The sequence below is a fragment of the Calidris pugnax genome, unplaced genomic scaffold (genome assembly GCF_001431845.1).
Source record: "Calidris pugnax isolate Ruff unplaced genomic scaffold, ASM143184v1 scaffold171, whole genome shotgun sequence".
NCBI classification, from domain to species: Eukaryota; Metazoa; Chordata; class Aves; order Charadriiformes; family Scolopacidae; genus Calidris; species Calidris pugnax.
In genome coordinates this window covers 12,750,140-12,764,827 of record NW_015091064.1, presented here as the reverse complement: position 1 = coordinate 12,764,827, position 14,688 = coordinate 12,750,140, and the positions used below count along the sequence as shown (strand labels likewise).

Sequence of the window (14,688 nt, the reverse complement as noted above, 5' to 3'; positions counted from 1 at the left end):
CGCCTTAGCGGGGTCCCGGTGGAGGGGGGGGGATATGCGGGGGTGGGTGCGGGAAGGCGGCGGAACCGGGCACAGCGGGACCCGCCGGTGGTGCCCCCCGGGCACCGGGTCTCCAGCGGGTCACCGAGAGGTCCCTGCGAGTTTCAGCGAGCAACACGATGCGGCCCTTCCCGCCCTGGGCCGTGATTTCGGTAAGAACAGCCCGGTCTGTGGTGCTCAGGTGCTGCCGTGGGGTGAGCTTATAAAGCCAGAAGCCTGGGCCAGAGCGACAGCTGTTTCCAACGATTTGTCCCACTTTGAGGTAAAACAGAACCAGCCCGAAATGGGTGAAAAATACTATTTTATCATAAACTATTGTCTACGTGAATCATAGAGTGGTTTGGGTTGGGAGGGACCTTAAAGATCCCAACTCCTCTCCCGCCGGCAGGGACACCTCCCACCAGACCAGGTGGCTCCAAGCCCCATCCAGCTTGGTCTTGAACCCCTCCAGGGATGGGGCATCCACAGCTTCTTTGGGCAACCTGTTCCAGTGCCTCACCACCCTCACAGGAAAAAATTCCTTCCTAATATCTAATCTAAATCTCCCCGCTTTCAGTTTAAAATTGTTACCCCTTGTCCTGTCACTACAGAGCCTCATGAAAAACGCCTCTCCAGCTTTCTTGCAGGCCCCTTTCAGATACTGGAAATCCACTAGATAGAATTTCACAGTTTCCACTGGCTCTAAAGGAATAGTTCTGGTTCCAGTTCTGTGTGTTCTGGGTTAAAAAACAGAAATGGAACTTCAACATCATCAGTTTTCCAACTGAAAGAGCTCTCTGTATCCATCTAATTCCAGCCTGTGCTTCTCTGATGTTGCTTTTCAAGATTTTTATCTGTTCCGGAAAAAAAGATCTTTATCTACACGGGGCAATTGTCAGGATGCTCAAACTGGGGTTGTTTTGTAACTGTGATAACGTGACCCTTGCATCCATGCTCCTACACCAACCATCTCCGTGCTGCTTTTCACACTGTTCGATCAGACTGTCTCTTCACCCCTGTGCTGTAGTGTATGTATGTTTTATTGTGAGTCAGACACTCCAAAATGCCTGGGGCTGGCCGGATGAAGCTCCCCAAAAAGCAGGCGAGTGAGGAAAAAGCATGAGTTTGCCCTAGTTCCGAAGCAGTGATGGGGACCGGACAGGGGTTCCTTTAGCCTGGCTCCCATCCCTGTCCATTCCACACCCGTATGTAGCACACAGAAAACAAGCAGGCACTCCCTTCAGTGCATCAGAACAGGTCTGTAACCCTGCAAATTCTGAAAATTTGTTTGTTTGTTTGTTTTAGTGCAAATCTCAGAATGTCATCTGATTTCTGATCAGTAGAAAGATACTAAAAATGCATTTGAGAAACAGGCAAATCCCAAGCAGGGGATAAGTGGCACACACTGCTGATTCCAGATGTGCCTCAGAGTCATTACGGAGCAGCGAGGACGGCACAGCAGATGCTGAGCATGTAAGGGGAGTTACAAAGGGACATTCTGGGTACACAGTGTCCAAGTAGGGCCCTTGACTTTACAAGAAAGGACTGCTTTTATCCAGGCTCCAGGTCTATGTCCTCTTAGACAAACAGAACATCAGAAGGCATAACTGATGAATAAAAGGAATTCTTACTTTGCTGGGTTCCCTTGAGCCTTTATAAGTATGTGCTTTCGTTGGTCAGGGCTACACATCTCGCCATGAGGGTGGAAAAGTAGCTGTTCCTGAGTCGCATCTTGTGACAGGAGGAGATTGGGCTCGATCACATCATAGATATAGATCGGAAGGGACCACAGAATATCTACACCAAGCAGCATCACAAATAACAGGCCTTAAACACAGATCCCAGCACCCTCAGGCAGGCTTACAACCAGAACAAAAAAGCAAAACCCACCAACAGCAAAACACAAAAGCCACAAGAAGGGATTAGGAGGGACCACGCAGTGATCCAGGTCTAAATCTACAGCATTTATAAGCCCACGGCCTCTTGCCCTGTGCTGGGTCCCTAAACACAGACATACAGCTTCTTTGGGGCATCAGCTAATTAGGTCCCCTCCACTCATTATTTCCAAGCACATGAAAAGAAAGGCAAGACCAAATTCTAAGACAGAAAAAGGACCTGTAGAAGGTATCTCAAAATCGTTGGGTGAATATTTTTTAAGATCTTTGCCACCACAGATACTGAACAACGAATAATATTGTTATTTTTCACCTTACTGTATTCACCTGAGGCGCCAAGGTCCTCCTTCAAGGAGGACACTGTTGTTAACAACTGCACAGCATATGAACATCTTAGAAGAGAAGACTGAAACAAGGAATGTTCTATATCTTCAGGAAAGCCTCTGAAATACAAATGGAAGTGGTTTAGGATTGGCAGAGAATTGGAGGAGATGCAAAGAGGAAAAAGGGGCTAAGAGGAAAAGTCCATGACCAAGGAAGCTAAACCCAAATTACTGAAGCAGACCAGGAAATTAGTGTTTTAAAGACTGTTCTTTGAAAGCTATTGCACGACATCCACCTCCTCCCCCCTTGAGATCCAGTGCATCTGCATCAAGGATAAAGTCCATTAGTCTCAGCTTTCAGGGCCCTGTAGAGCTCACCTTCCTGAGCAGCAGTTACCACAAGACCTTCCCACAGCACGTTTTTCTGTCCTGGCAACAAAACCATTAGCCTGGAAAAGCGGGGGGGGGTAGGGGGTGTGTGTGTGTCTGAACCCTCCTTCCTGAATGTTATGATGGAACCAAATGACTCCAACATTTAAGATTCCTCAGTGGTCACAAAGAGGACAAGTTGATCACAGTCATTATGAGGTTTTGCAGAAACCCCAAACCTCAAAATTTAGCAGCCGAATATCTAATTTTCTGTAGTTAAAACCCCTACAGCCTGCACTGTTTACAAACTATTTATGCATTTCCACTTTAAGGAAGACAACCAGTTTTCAAATGTTTAGGGTGTTTTAGTTTAGTTCATAGTTTAATTCATAGTTCCTATATTGTGAAATCCCATTCTTTCGCTGTTTTTTAAATCTCCAAAGGATCTACAAATCATGTGTAATAGATTCCATATGCACATGAAGAACACTCCTGGAAGGCCAAAGCACTAAATTGCCCATAAGCTGAAAGCACAAATTCTGCAAACATATAAATTCATGGACATCACAAAGAACCCCCAGACGATACACATTTCCCTCACCAGCATCCATGGGAGACTCGGCGTTACTTTGAAACCCAACCACTGTTGTATGAACAAATAGTGAAAGCAAACTAAAAATACTTTACAAATACTGACCTTTCTCCTCACTGAACCAACACACACCATCCCAAAAGTGTACAGGACATGCAAAACCAGCATCCCACCAGCAAAAAAACCCAAAACAACCAAGATAAACACCAGCCTGCCCAGCTCAGCAGGTCATGTCACTGCAAATGTTCCTGTGCATCACTAGCCTTGATTAAAAAAAAACACAACAAAACAGAGTCAGGCCAGAATAGGTAATTTTCCTCAAAGCGGGTCCCTGAGGCAATGCTGATAGCGTACCTGCAGTGATGGCCACTTGATGAACAGATCAAAACATCCCAAAAATTTCACCGTGCCTGTCATAGGAGGGCTGTCTCTCTTCTCACCACTGCTGGTTACCACAAGTTTGCAGCACAGTCACCTCCTCTCAAAGGATACTTGTTCCAAGTGCCCCCAAAGAGAATAAAACTTCCTCCTGAAGCAATTACTCTGAATCCTCATCTTCCTCTCGGAACTCCTCATCCACATCCATAGTTTCCTCTTGCAGCTGTAGTTACGGGTTCAATACTGCAGCTGGAATTTTTCAGTAGCACTAAAACTGACTTGAAACCTGCCACCTCTCTCTGGCATTCTCTTCTGCCTCACCGGGCTCTTCCCAACTCAGATACTCGCTTATTCTCTATCACAGCACTTAAATGTGAGTCATTATGAAGGTTTTTGTCCTGATCTTCAAACTTTTTTACAGTACACTTCAGGTATGCAGAGGGAAGAGCTCCAGCTCATCAGGATACACACCGCCAGCTGCTACAGCCATGAAATTGGTAGCTTCCACTCAGGAATGGAAGCAAAAATTCTACAAGACCAGGAAGTAACTAATGGAGCTCACTTCCAGAAGCTATCAACATAGTTTACCACTTATGAAAAAATGTGGGCTTAGATTAATGTCTTCAGATGGATGCACGCTCCCACAAGCTTCTGTGTCCCCAGGAAAGCCACTAACTATACTGGAACAAGTCCAACCAGTCCAATGTGGTTAGTGGCTGGAGAATGTGGAGATGGCAAGGGAGCTGGGTCAGTTCAGCCTGCGGAAGACAAAGCTAAGGAAGGATCTCAGTTGCTGTCTTCAGGTACCCAATGGTTGGTGGAGAGGATGGTGCCACACTCTTTTCAGAGATGTTCAACAAAAGGACAAGAAGCAACTGACACAAGTCATAACAAGGGAAACTCAGACTCAATACAAGGAAAAAGTCTTCACAAGATGAGTTACCAAACACAGCCTTGAGGAACCTGATTAAACATTGAAATCAGCCCTGTTTCAAGCAAGCAGTTGGACCATAAGGCCTCCAAAGATCCCTTCCCCTAAATTGCTTCACGAGTCAGTAATATTTTCCCTGCAGAATGAAAAAGAAGGAAATAAAGAAGTGGTGGTGAAGTTAAACACAGTTCTGGAATTGACTGCATGACCCTAAATCACCTGGGTTCTGTTTGCAATGCAGAATGCTCCAAAGTGGCTAATCCATCTCCTGGGCACTGCACAACGGTATATGTAAAAACTAGCCAGATGCAATAGAAATATGAAATTGCAGCATCCATCCAGGCTAATTAGCACACACGCAGATTGCTGCACTGATACTGCTTCACTGCCTACCATTCTGAAGCCAGGTTGCTGAACTGAAGACATGCTCTGAATTGCTCTATGCCTCAGTGTTTCACTTATATTATGAGAATGATCATTCTGCCTTGTCTATTTAGATTGCAAACAATTCAGAGGTCCTCTTTTATTACAAATACATGTAACATCTTGAGGCCCACAGCCTAAACTCAGGGTCATGCAGTGTGGTCTCACAAATAAAATTTCCAATAATAACAATATCATAAGCAGACAGGCCAAGAGGATTAAGTTTTCTCTTCCATCCAATCTTTCATAGGAAAAAATGGATTAAAAAATTTAAGTTAAGCCTATCTTTCAAACTGAACAAACCAGAACTGGAATCACATCTATAAACACTAAACTAATTATTCCAGCTCTGTCATTTCCTTGCCAGGGAAGTTATAGAAGGAAGTCCGTGACTTTGAGAAACTTTGTATTTACAGTGCAACACATTTGCTGCTTTCTCCAGTAGAACTCTTTTCTCTACAGTTCTGGTATTTATTCTGCTTGGTGAAGAAATGTCACTGGCAAGACACATTGGAAGCAGTTCAAACATCAGGAGGAAACCAAACAAACCGCAAATATTAGCTACAAGCTTCTGATTAGCCTTTCGATGATTTTGGAAAATGTAACTGTGGAAGAGAAATTAACTGGCACTCTCAATCCTCCAGATAAATGAATCAAGGGAGCTGGATAATGGATTCAGCAAATTAAGGCTGTATTTGTTTTCCTTCATTCTGCATGTGCAATTCTGACACTATTTAATGAGTTTCTAGAACCTCCCAACCAAAATTATCTGAAGTTACAAATAAAAGATGAGCAGGCAGAGAGGCAGGTTGTACATGTACCCAGACAGCTACGAGTAGGACAGCACAGAAAGATTGTAAAAAGTTGGCGGTTTTTTTCATGATACTCCAGGGAGTATCATGAAGGTACGTGCCAACAAATCAACAACAAACACTAAAAATCTCAGGCTTTTTACATTCATCTCTAGGACAAACACTGATTTTCTGGTATTCAATTCCTCATCAGGTGGTTTCAATTCCTGCTTTTTACATTCATCTCTAGGACAAACACTGATTTTCTGGTATTCAGTTCCTCATCAGGGTTGACCCAGCATTTGGTGTTTGAGTCAGCCCTTCTGGGTTTTGCAGCTACATAGTTAAGGTGGCTGAATCCCGGAGAACAGGTATTTAGGCTTAAAGTGGCCCTCAAGAAGAAAAAATTCTAATCCTTCCTACTAGTGAAGTAGAACAGTATTTTCTTTTTTTTTTTTCCTTCTAAACTAAGGCCTTATCTGAGACAAAATAGAAGGTGAAAATAGAACCATTGCAGCTTTTCAGTAAAAATGCAGACATCGCAGGACCTTCGGTACAATTCTACCTAACACTTAAACTAGCCTCAGGGTTATGGGTTAAAGTCATCATCCACTCTAGCTCTGTTTCAGCCTACACAGAAAGTTATGGGTGAACTATTGAAAAAAACAGGTGGGTAGCAGCACGGTGTTACCTGTTTCATTTTAATTACCAGGGTTGTGTTAGAACATATTCACCAATATCTTTGTCTATATGATGGGGAAAGAGGAAGGGAGATTCTGCTAAGTCTAACAAGCAAGGGCATTTCTAGGGAAGAGCAAGTCAAAGGTGGTTTGTTACAAGGGTTTCCAAATACAGCTGGGCGGCAACTCTCCTCAAATATTTCTGAAATTGCCCCATAATCATCCCTAAAGAAGAACAGCTCTACCAGTGACAGCAACAGCAAAACTATGCATGTAATCTGGCCATCAGAGGTGTTACCATCCTACACACCCCATACATCAAGGACCCCACAATCCTTCTCAGTCAGTATATGCTCAACTATGGCTTAAATGCTTGAATAGGCACTGCAACCCATGTGATTCAGAAGCAACCCATTTTGATATACTTCATGAAATTTGCCTTCTAGTGCCCTTTCCAAAATAGATGTTGCTAAGACTTTGACTCCATCTACACCGTCAGCCAACCAGTTTTAATACAGGGTAATGTCAGGCTCATGCTGTCCTGACTTACATTACAATAATAAATAATCTTCTGAGTGTAGACAGACCTTAAGCAACCTGTACAAATTATCAAGCTGGGATAAATATGTATCTGCTAAAAATATTATTGTCCTTTGCTCTTCTTCAAGTCACTTTCAAATGTGAATGATCTATTTATCATTTAGCCAAGCAAGAAGTTCTTAAGTTATCTGATGTGTTTGGTGCAAATGACGAAAATATCACTTCAAAAGTATAAATTTAGCTCATTGTGTAAAAAAGAATTTACTAATATGAGACATCTTCAGAAATAAATACATTTAATGCTTATGAAAGAAAAAGACTGGCATAATTTGGAAGCTGAATGTTGACTTACGAATGGAAAGACCTATTAGATCATTCGTTCCCTCTCTTTGCCAAGACAGGAATGTTTCCTAAAGAACATTTCATACTCTTCTGCCTAGTCTAATTTTAATAATGCAAGTGCTGGAGTTTCTATCACTTTCCTTAAGATTCTATTCCACACAAACACAGCTCAAGCTCAGGAAATGTTCCTTTTTAAGAACACCATCGAAAACTTGATCGCTTTATAAAGCGAGCACAAGGGGCTGGCATATACAGGTGGGAGTATTAAGTCAGAAAACAGTGGTCTGAGACAGAGCAGGCTTTTGGGGGTGGGAGGGATGTGGGATGTAGGAATCGTGTAGCTCTAGAAGGGGCTGTCAGTGGGCTGATCATTGGTAAAGGTGGTGGTTATAACAGACATGCATGTAATGACTGCACAACTGCTCCTTGGCATTCATCTGTCCAAACCCATATCCTACCTGAGTACTTCAGCTGGGGTCACAAAGCAAGATTCATTTATCCTTTTTAGATACTTTATGATGGAATGAATCACGCCCTAAAAGTGTCTCTTTCTCACCACTAACTTTTACGCAAATCAGTAAGCAGGGTCAGAAGTAGATAACTGTAGTGTGTAAGTCTAGAGGTACGTTAGTGAGGTGAGGCTCAACCCAGTTGCCCAGTGGGAGCTTGGGTTCTACTTTCCCATAGGCAGCCATATGTTTATACCTCAATGTAGAAATGTTCATTTGTGAGATTAATCCCACTCCTGCAATTAAACATGAAACGAGTCTCCTTCTCTGTGACCATGCTTGCATAGCTACCCTTTATGTTCTTTCCTTCCACACACAAAAAAACAAAAACAAAAACAAAACAAAACAAAACAAAACACCAAAAAACACCAAATAACTGTAGTGTGTAAGTCTAGAGGTACGTTAGTGAGGTGAGGCTCAACCCAGTTGCCCAGTGGGAGCTTGGGTTCTACTTTCCCATAGGCAGCCATATGTTTATACCTCAATGTAGAAATGTTCATTTGTGAGATTAATCCCACTCCTGCAATTAAACATGAAACGAGTCTCCTTCTCTGTGACCATGCTTGCATAGCTACCCTTTATGTTCTTTCCTTCCAAATTCCTCACCTGTTTTGCTTTAGCATTGTGAAAGTCAGAAAAACGTTGAACCCAATAGTCTTGCTGGGAGCAAGAATGAAGTGGCCCTCTGATAAGGATTGCTTCTCTTATTCCCACCCCAATGAAGCACAGGGGTCTTGCTCTAAACCACAAAATGGAAGGCTTGAGAGATTAACAAATGCTCTGTCAACTCTACTCCCCCAAACTTCTGTTCCAGTGCCTGACCACTCTTTCAGTAAAGTAGTTCTTCCTAATATCTAATCTAAACCTCCCTTGCCGCAACTTCAGGCCATTTCCTCTGGTCTTGTCGTTCGTCCTTTGGGAGAAGAGGCCAACACCTGCCTCTCTACAACCTCCTTTCAGGTAGTTGTAGAGGGCAATGAGGTCTCCCCTCAGCCTCCTCTTCTCCAAACTAAACATGCCTAGTTCCCTCAGCCTCTCCTCATAGGACTTGTTCTCCAGGCCCCTCACCAGCTTGGTGGCTCTCCTCTGGACATGCTCCAGCACCTCAATGTCCTTCCTGTAGTGAGGGGCCCAAAACTGAACACAGCACTCGAGGTGAGGCCTCACCAAAGCCGAGTACAGAGGCACGATGACTTCCCTACTCCTGCTGGCCACACTATTCCTGATATGAGCCAGGATGCCACTGGCCCTCTTGGCCACCTGGGTACACTGCTGGCTCATGTTAAGCCTGCTGTCTACCAACACCCCCAGGTCCTTTTCTTCCGGGCAGCTTTCCAGCCACTCCTGCAATTAAACATGAAACGAATCTCCTTCTCTGTGACCATGCTTGCATAACTACCCTTTATGTTCTTTCCTTCCTAATTCCTCACCTGTTTTGCTTTAGCATTGTGAAAGTCAGAAAAACGTTGAACCCAATAGTCTTGCTGGGAGCAAGAATGAAGTGGCCCTCTGATAAGGATTGCTTCTCTTATTCCCACCCCAATGAAGCACAGGGGTCTTGCTCTAAACCACAAAATGGAAGGCTTGAGAGATTAACAAATGCTCTGTCAACTCTACTCCCCCAAACTTGTTGGGCTGCTATGTTAGAATTGCATGATATTTGCCTTTCTATTACAGAAGAGAGGGAGTTCCAAGAACCACAAAGGTTCCATCAAGCTTGACAGCACTCCTGCAAGACCGATGGATAGCTCAGGTTGGAACGATATGATGGAGCATCTCTGACGGCATCCCTGAGATCCTGGGGGGGGTCTCAGAGAACTGGAGGTCACACATGAGAGGACTGGCTGCAGTCAGTCGTACAGTTACTACATTTGGAAAGCTGCCGTCAGCAGCAGATCGCCGAGTGGGGAAGTGAGGACACAGAATTTGTGAAGTTCTGCAAGAAGCTGCAAACCTTTTGTCCATACTCTAACAGTGCCTCCTCCAACGCAGGTGTCCCCATATAGATGCCTCTATTTAGCTGATGACAGATCAAGCTAGAGTGTGCCATTTCACCCAGGCAGTCACTCCAGAAGGGGAAGACCACAGCACTGCAAGTATAAAAGAAATAGTCTTCCAAAGAAGCTGGGACTTTCCTGCCTGATGTCTCCTTAGTTTGAATACAGCCTGCATAGAAAAAATCAGGGCCTTGCCTTTACATACTAATTTGCATAAGTGTTTTTTAATTAACCAAACGTCTTAACAGTTTTCTCAAATACGTTTATGTAAAAAATACAATCTTCCATTAGATCTTTCCCACTTGAGGTGACACACACACACACACACACACAGCCATGCCAGCTAGTGGGTTAAATCCCATTCCGAGAGCAGTAACAGCACACAGACATATCCATGTCAAATGAATGCTGATTTACATATTGTGATCAGTAGATCTGCTCTGACAGATTACATATTTTGTATCTTCATTAACTGTGCATCATTTTTACATTCTGTTCCAGTTAGCTTGTGACAGATAACTATTTTTTAGAATCAGATCTCAAGGCAAAGAAATGTCAGCGTGGAAAAAGAAATACATTGCTCAAGCTTCTTGAAAGTGTTGAACTAAATGACACATTGACTTAAATTGGTGAAATCATGGTGAGTAGCTTTAAATATAAATATTTTTGAAGTAAAAATACCACAAAGCATTAGACATTTTATAAAGTTGAGATAAATTAGTATTAGAAAAATTACTACTTTTATGGTTTTATTACATATTGAGCTGGATCTGTCTTCCTCTGAAGTCACCAGGAGTATTAACATCAAATTAATTAACTTGAAGAAATATTTAGCCTGGAAAGAGCTATTTTACCATGAGTAAAGGAGAAAATGAAGTCTGAATCTCAGCTTTTCCAGCAAGGCACTGAACTCAGATCCACAGAGCTATTTAGATCCCAATCTCCCACCGGACAAGAAAAAGCCAGGTAAATATATTTAAAGAGCCTGGAACTCATTAGCTCTGATCCATATTGAACTTAAAATGTATTCACCATTTCCCAAGACAGGTGTATAATAAGTATAGCAATGTGAGAAAACAGGAATATAAAATCAGTATTATAAAAAGGGGTAGCTCAACCTCTGCAACGAGGGATGGATTAATTTTCCAATGTTCATTAGCAACCATGGGAACTCATGGCTATTAACAGCTACATGCAGTTCAAGGGGTGGTGGTCAGTTTTGGACTCTGTAGGCTATTTCTAACCATCTCCTCCAATGCAACAGAGTTGGGCTGGGCTGGAATCACTCTGCAGGCCAGAGCCAGCCAAGGTGCCACCAGCTGAAACACCTTGTTTAAACCCCGGGTGACATTCTGATCTGAGTTACAACAAAGTTAATCAGAGGCACAGTGATGTTAATAGGATCAGAACTGAGCTCAGTAGCAGTGTAAAGACTGGGGTTGCTCACTAGAGTGTCTCAGGTTACTCACAGAATACTCTTTGTATTGCTTTCCTGGGTCTCAAAAGAAAACTGTAGTATTGCTGGGCCAATTTCCAGTTACTGGCCTTTATTTTGAGTGTGTGCTAGATAGATCTGTGCATGCCAAGGTGACACAGAAATATTATTTACATGTTTTAGCAGTTTCCAGAAAAAATATGCTGGCTGAATAAGGGGAACTTGTTTTCTGCCCTCTTTATTTTTATCCTGCTTTCAAAAATGAGGCTGGGCCAAACAAAAGTTCATTGTCTCTTTCATTCACCTTGTGCATCTGGAATTTGCTTTGATCTAAAGTATAACTTGTTTAAATTCTGTAATCATGGCATAACTTATGGTTTTTTTTTCCTTTCGCGTATCTTACAAATATTCCATTATTTACATAGTTTTTTAAAGATACACTCTGAAAGGTAATCTCATCTCAAATCAGTTTCCTGATGTATGGTGTCGATGGAGGTACTAGATAATTCTCTTCACACAGAAGTCTCTTGCCCACAGAATAATGGGTTCTTCCACCGAGAAACCACAGAATGAACCATGGAAGGAAGTTTTCCTTGAGATCCTCAAGTGTTATTCCAATGGAGCCTGAGGTTCAAACTCGATTACTACAGAATAAGCCTTGTGGTCTGTCGAAACCCGGCAGATTTCAAGGAACACTGGGCCTTAGGGAATTAAAAAAAAAGCCACAGCAAATGCATCAAAGTTTTTGTTTCTCTCCATGAGTCTGGTTTCTCAGTGGGCCTCATCTCACATTCACTGCAGCTGTATTATAAACATTCCTTGTAGTCAGAGATCTCTGAACCTCCTTTGCTTTAAATGAAGTAACTCCTTATCTATCAAGCCCCTTTATTGATTTGCTTCAGATTTGCTAGAAAAAAATCTACCATAAAGATGTTATGTGATAGGATAGAGGAAGTGAATAAACTTGGTGAACTGAAGGTGCTAGGGTTTGGGGGAAAAGAGATCTTAACAAAGCAGAAAACAGCTGTGAATGTATCATGCCTCACTAACTCATCACCTCAGTACTATGCCAGTGAAACTTGGTGGATGTTGTCATTTTTATATCTGAGTATCTTGGAGAATTAACAAGAAACAAACATAAGTATGTCATATGAAGTCCTATTTCCTAATGCTTTCAGAGCAGGATGAAAGCCTCACTGTGGTTCTGTGACAAATATTTTTCAAGACTTCAGTGTTTGTGGGACATCCTTAATTCTAAAACTGAGGATGATTCTATCACTGGTGAATCTCAGCCTTGTATCAGAGGATGCAGCCTTGTATCACCCTCTGATAATCTCATAGAGGCTGCTGAAGAGCAGCTGCATGCTATGAGAGATGATGAAATGAAAAAAAAAACAGGAAAGAAAGTCCAATATTCCATATGAGTAGTCCATGATCACAAGATGTCTGCATAGCTGGCAGAACACACATCATCCTCAGTGAAACATCCTGTGAGCATTTCAGTCACACTGAGGCAGAGGTTTCTGCATCCAAGACACATTTTAGGCTGCTGGAATCCAGCTGCAACATAATTTTGTTACGGTATTTAAAGCACCATTGAGAATGTAGATGAGATGGCTGGGCTGAAGAATAGCTTTATCTGTTTCAGTAAAACACATCCAGAAGACAGCAAAGCAACGAAGCAGCATTATTTTAAAGCAAAACAAAAACGTCTTAGGCAGACTCTGCAAATTTGTGGACCTGCTGGGATTGTATTTTAATGTAATCTATTCATTATAACTACTATGGGTAAAAGCTACTGCTAATATATGACACAATAATCCTGCTTCCACTTTGAGGAAGTGCAGAATAGTGTGAGTTCCTAGTGAGACAGGTATGGCAGTGTGGCATCTTAAGTGTGGCCTGGGCATCTGTGTCAGCAATGGGTAAGGTAAAATCATTAAAAAACATGGTTTCACTGCAAGTGCAGACAGGGACCAAAAATTTAGGAGTCTTGCTTAAAAAGGGATCTTCAAACCTGGGTGTTTAACTTTTTAATTTTTACCTATTCCAGCCATCACTGCTGGCTTGTCTTGCTTAAAAAGGGATCTTCAAACCTGGGTATTTAACTTTTTAATTTTTACCTTGATGAATATAATAAAGTCTTGATTTGGAATGTAATCTTCATGAAATAATCTATAAAACCCAAATAGGTGTGCATGAGAATATGGTATGATTATTTTACATAAATTTGGAGTTCTTTATTGGTACTCACCATCCTCAGTAAATACACCTGGAAAAAGGATGCTAAAAAAATTTCTTATAACAGAGGTTGATCTGCTTTCAACGAGAGGTCTGTTTTTTCCCAGGTAGTACTATAAAAATATATAAAATGAATATGTATAGTTAAGTCTTACATCTTTAACCATAGTGATTATTCTGATAATTTGTAAACCTCTGCCCAGGTCTAATTTATTCAGATTATTTATTTTATGTAAACAGCAAGAGACACAAGTTACATGAAAGCAGAAAGGAGATGCTGGCAAAACAAGAATTACAAAAAGATGTTGAGGATGGGATTCTGTTACCTGTATATAAGCCTCTAATGCCATCTTAGACAGTCTAGGGACTATCTAGGGATCATCTCTTTGTTGCCAGCTGCCACTCCAGAATGACACTACTCTTCTGTAAGTCCTATGCCATATCTGCCAGCCCAGTGTGGCTGTCTCAGATATCCTAGGGCATTGGAAATAGTAAGGGTTGGTTATATTTAAGTAATGAGTCCCACCCTGACAATTTCTGTTCAGTGATATGCAAGCTCTGTCCAAGCTAACCCCAGAAGAGGATGTGCTGAGGAGGGAGGAATGGAGACACCCAAGGTAGTCCATCTGAACCAGCTCTGGTCCTGAAACAGCACAGCCAAAACAAATTGGTGGATCCTCACGTGGACCCACTGTGTTACATGAGTTTATTGGCTGGGTCTTTGTCAACTCAAGGATCTTTGCATGATATTATGCTACATACTGTAGAAACTGCAGAGTTTAGGGAAACAGGAAAATTTTGGCTTCCTCTTTGCAAGTTGGCTCTATGATGAAGGAAGCGTCCTCAGATACAGGTGGCTGGGAAGACCAAGAAAGAAATCAATATATATTTGTAGCTTGGAAATCTGCCCCAGTAAAATGAAAACTAATCAGCTGTCTTTGATTTTACACTGTTTTGGTTTGGTAGCTTGGAAATCTGCCCCAGTAAAATGAAAACTAATCAGCTGTCTTTGATTTTACACTATTTTGGTTTTTTTTTTTAAATCTCACCTTCCTTCATTCTCTTGTAACTACTAACAGAACAGAACACGATTTCTCTTTTCTACTTCCCTTTCATAGCCACTTAGGATCTTGCATCTTTGAAAGATGCCGTCCATCAGAGATTGCAATCTGCCTTGTACAGTTCTCAGGTATGTTTAAATCTTCTTTTATCCTTCAAAGGCTG

At 42.1% G+C, this 14,688-nt stretch overlaps 1 protein-coding gene across 1 annotated transcript in view; it reads right to left on the bottom strand.

Moving 5' to 3' along the window:
- The window catches only part of FKBP1B (FK506 binding protein 1B), a 78,313-nt gene that overhangs the window by 51,765 nt on the left and 11,860 nt on the right, over positions 1-14,688 (bottom strand).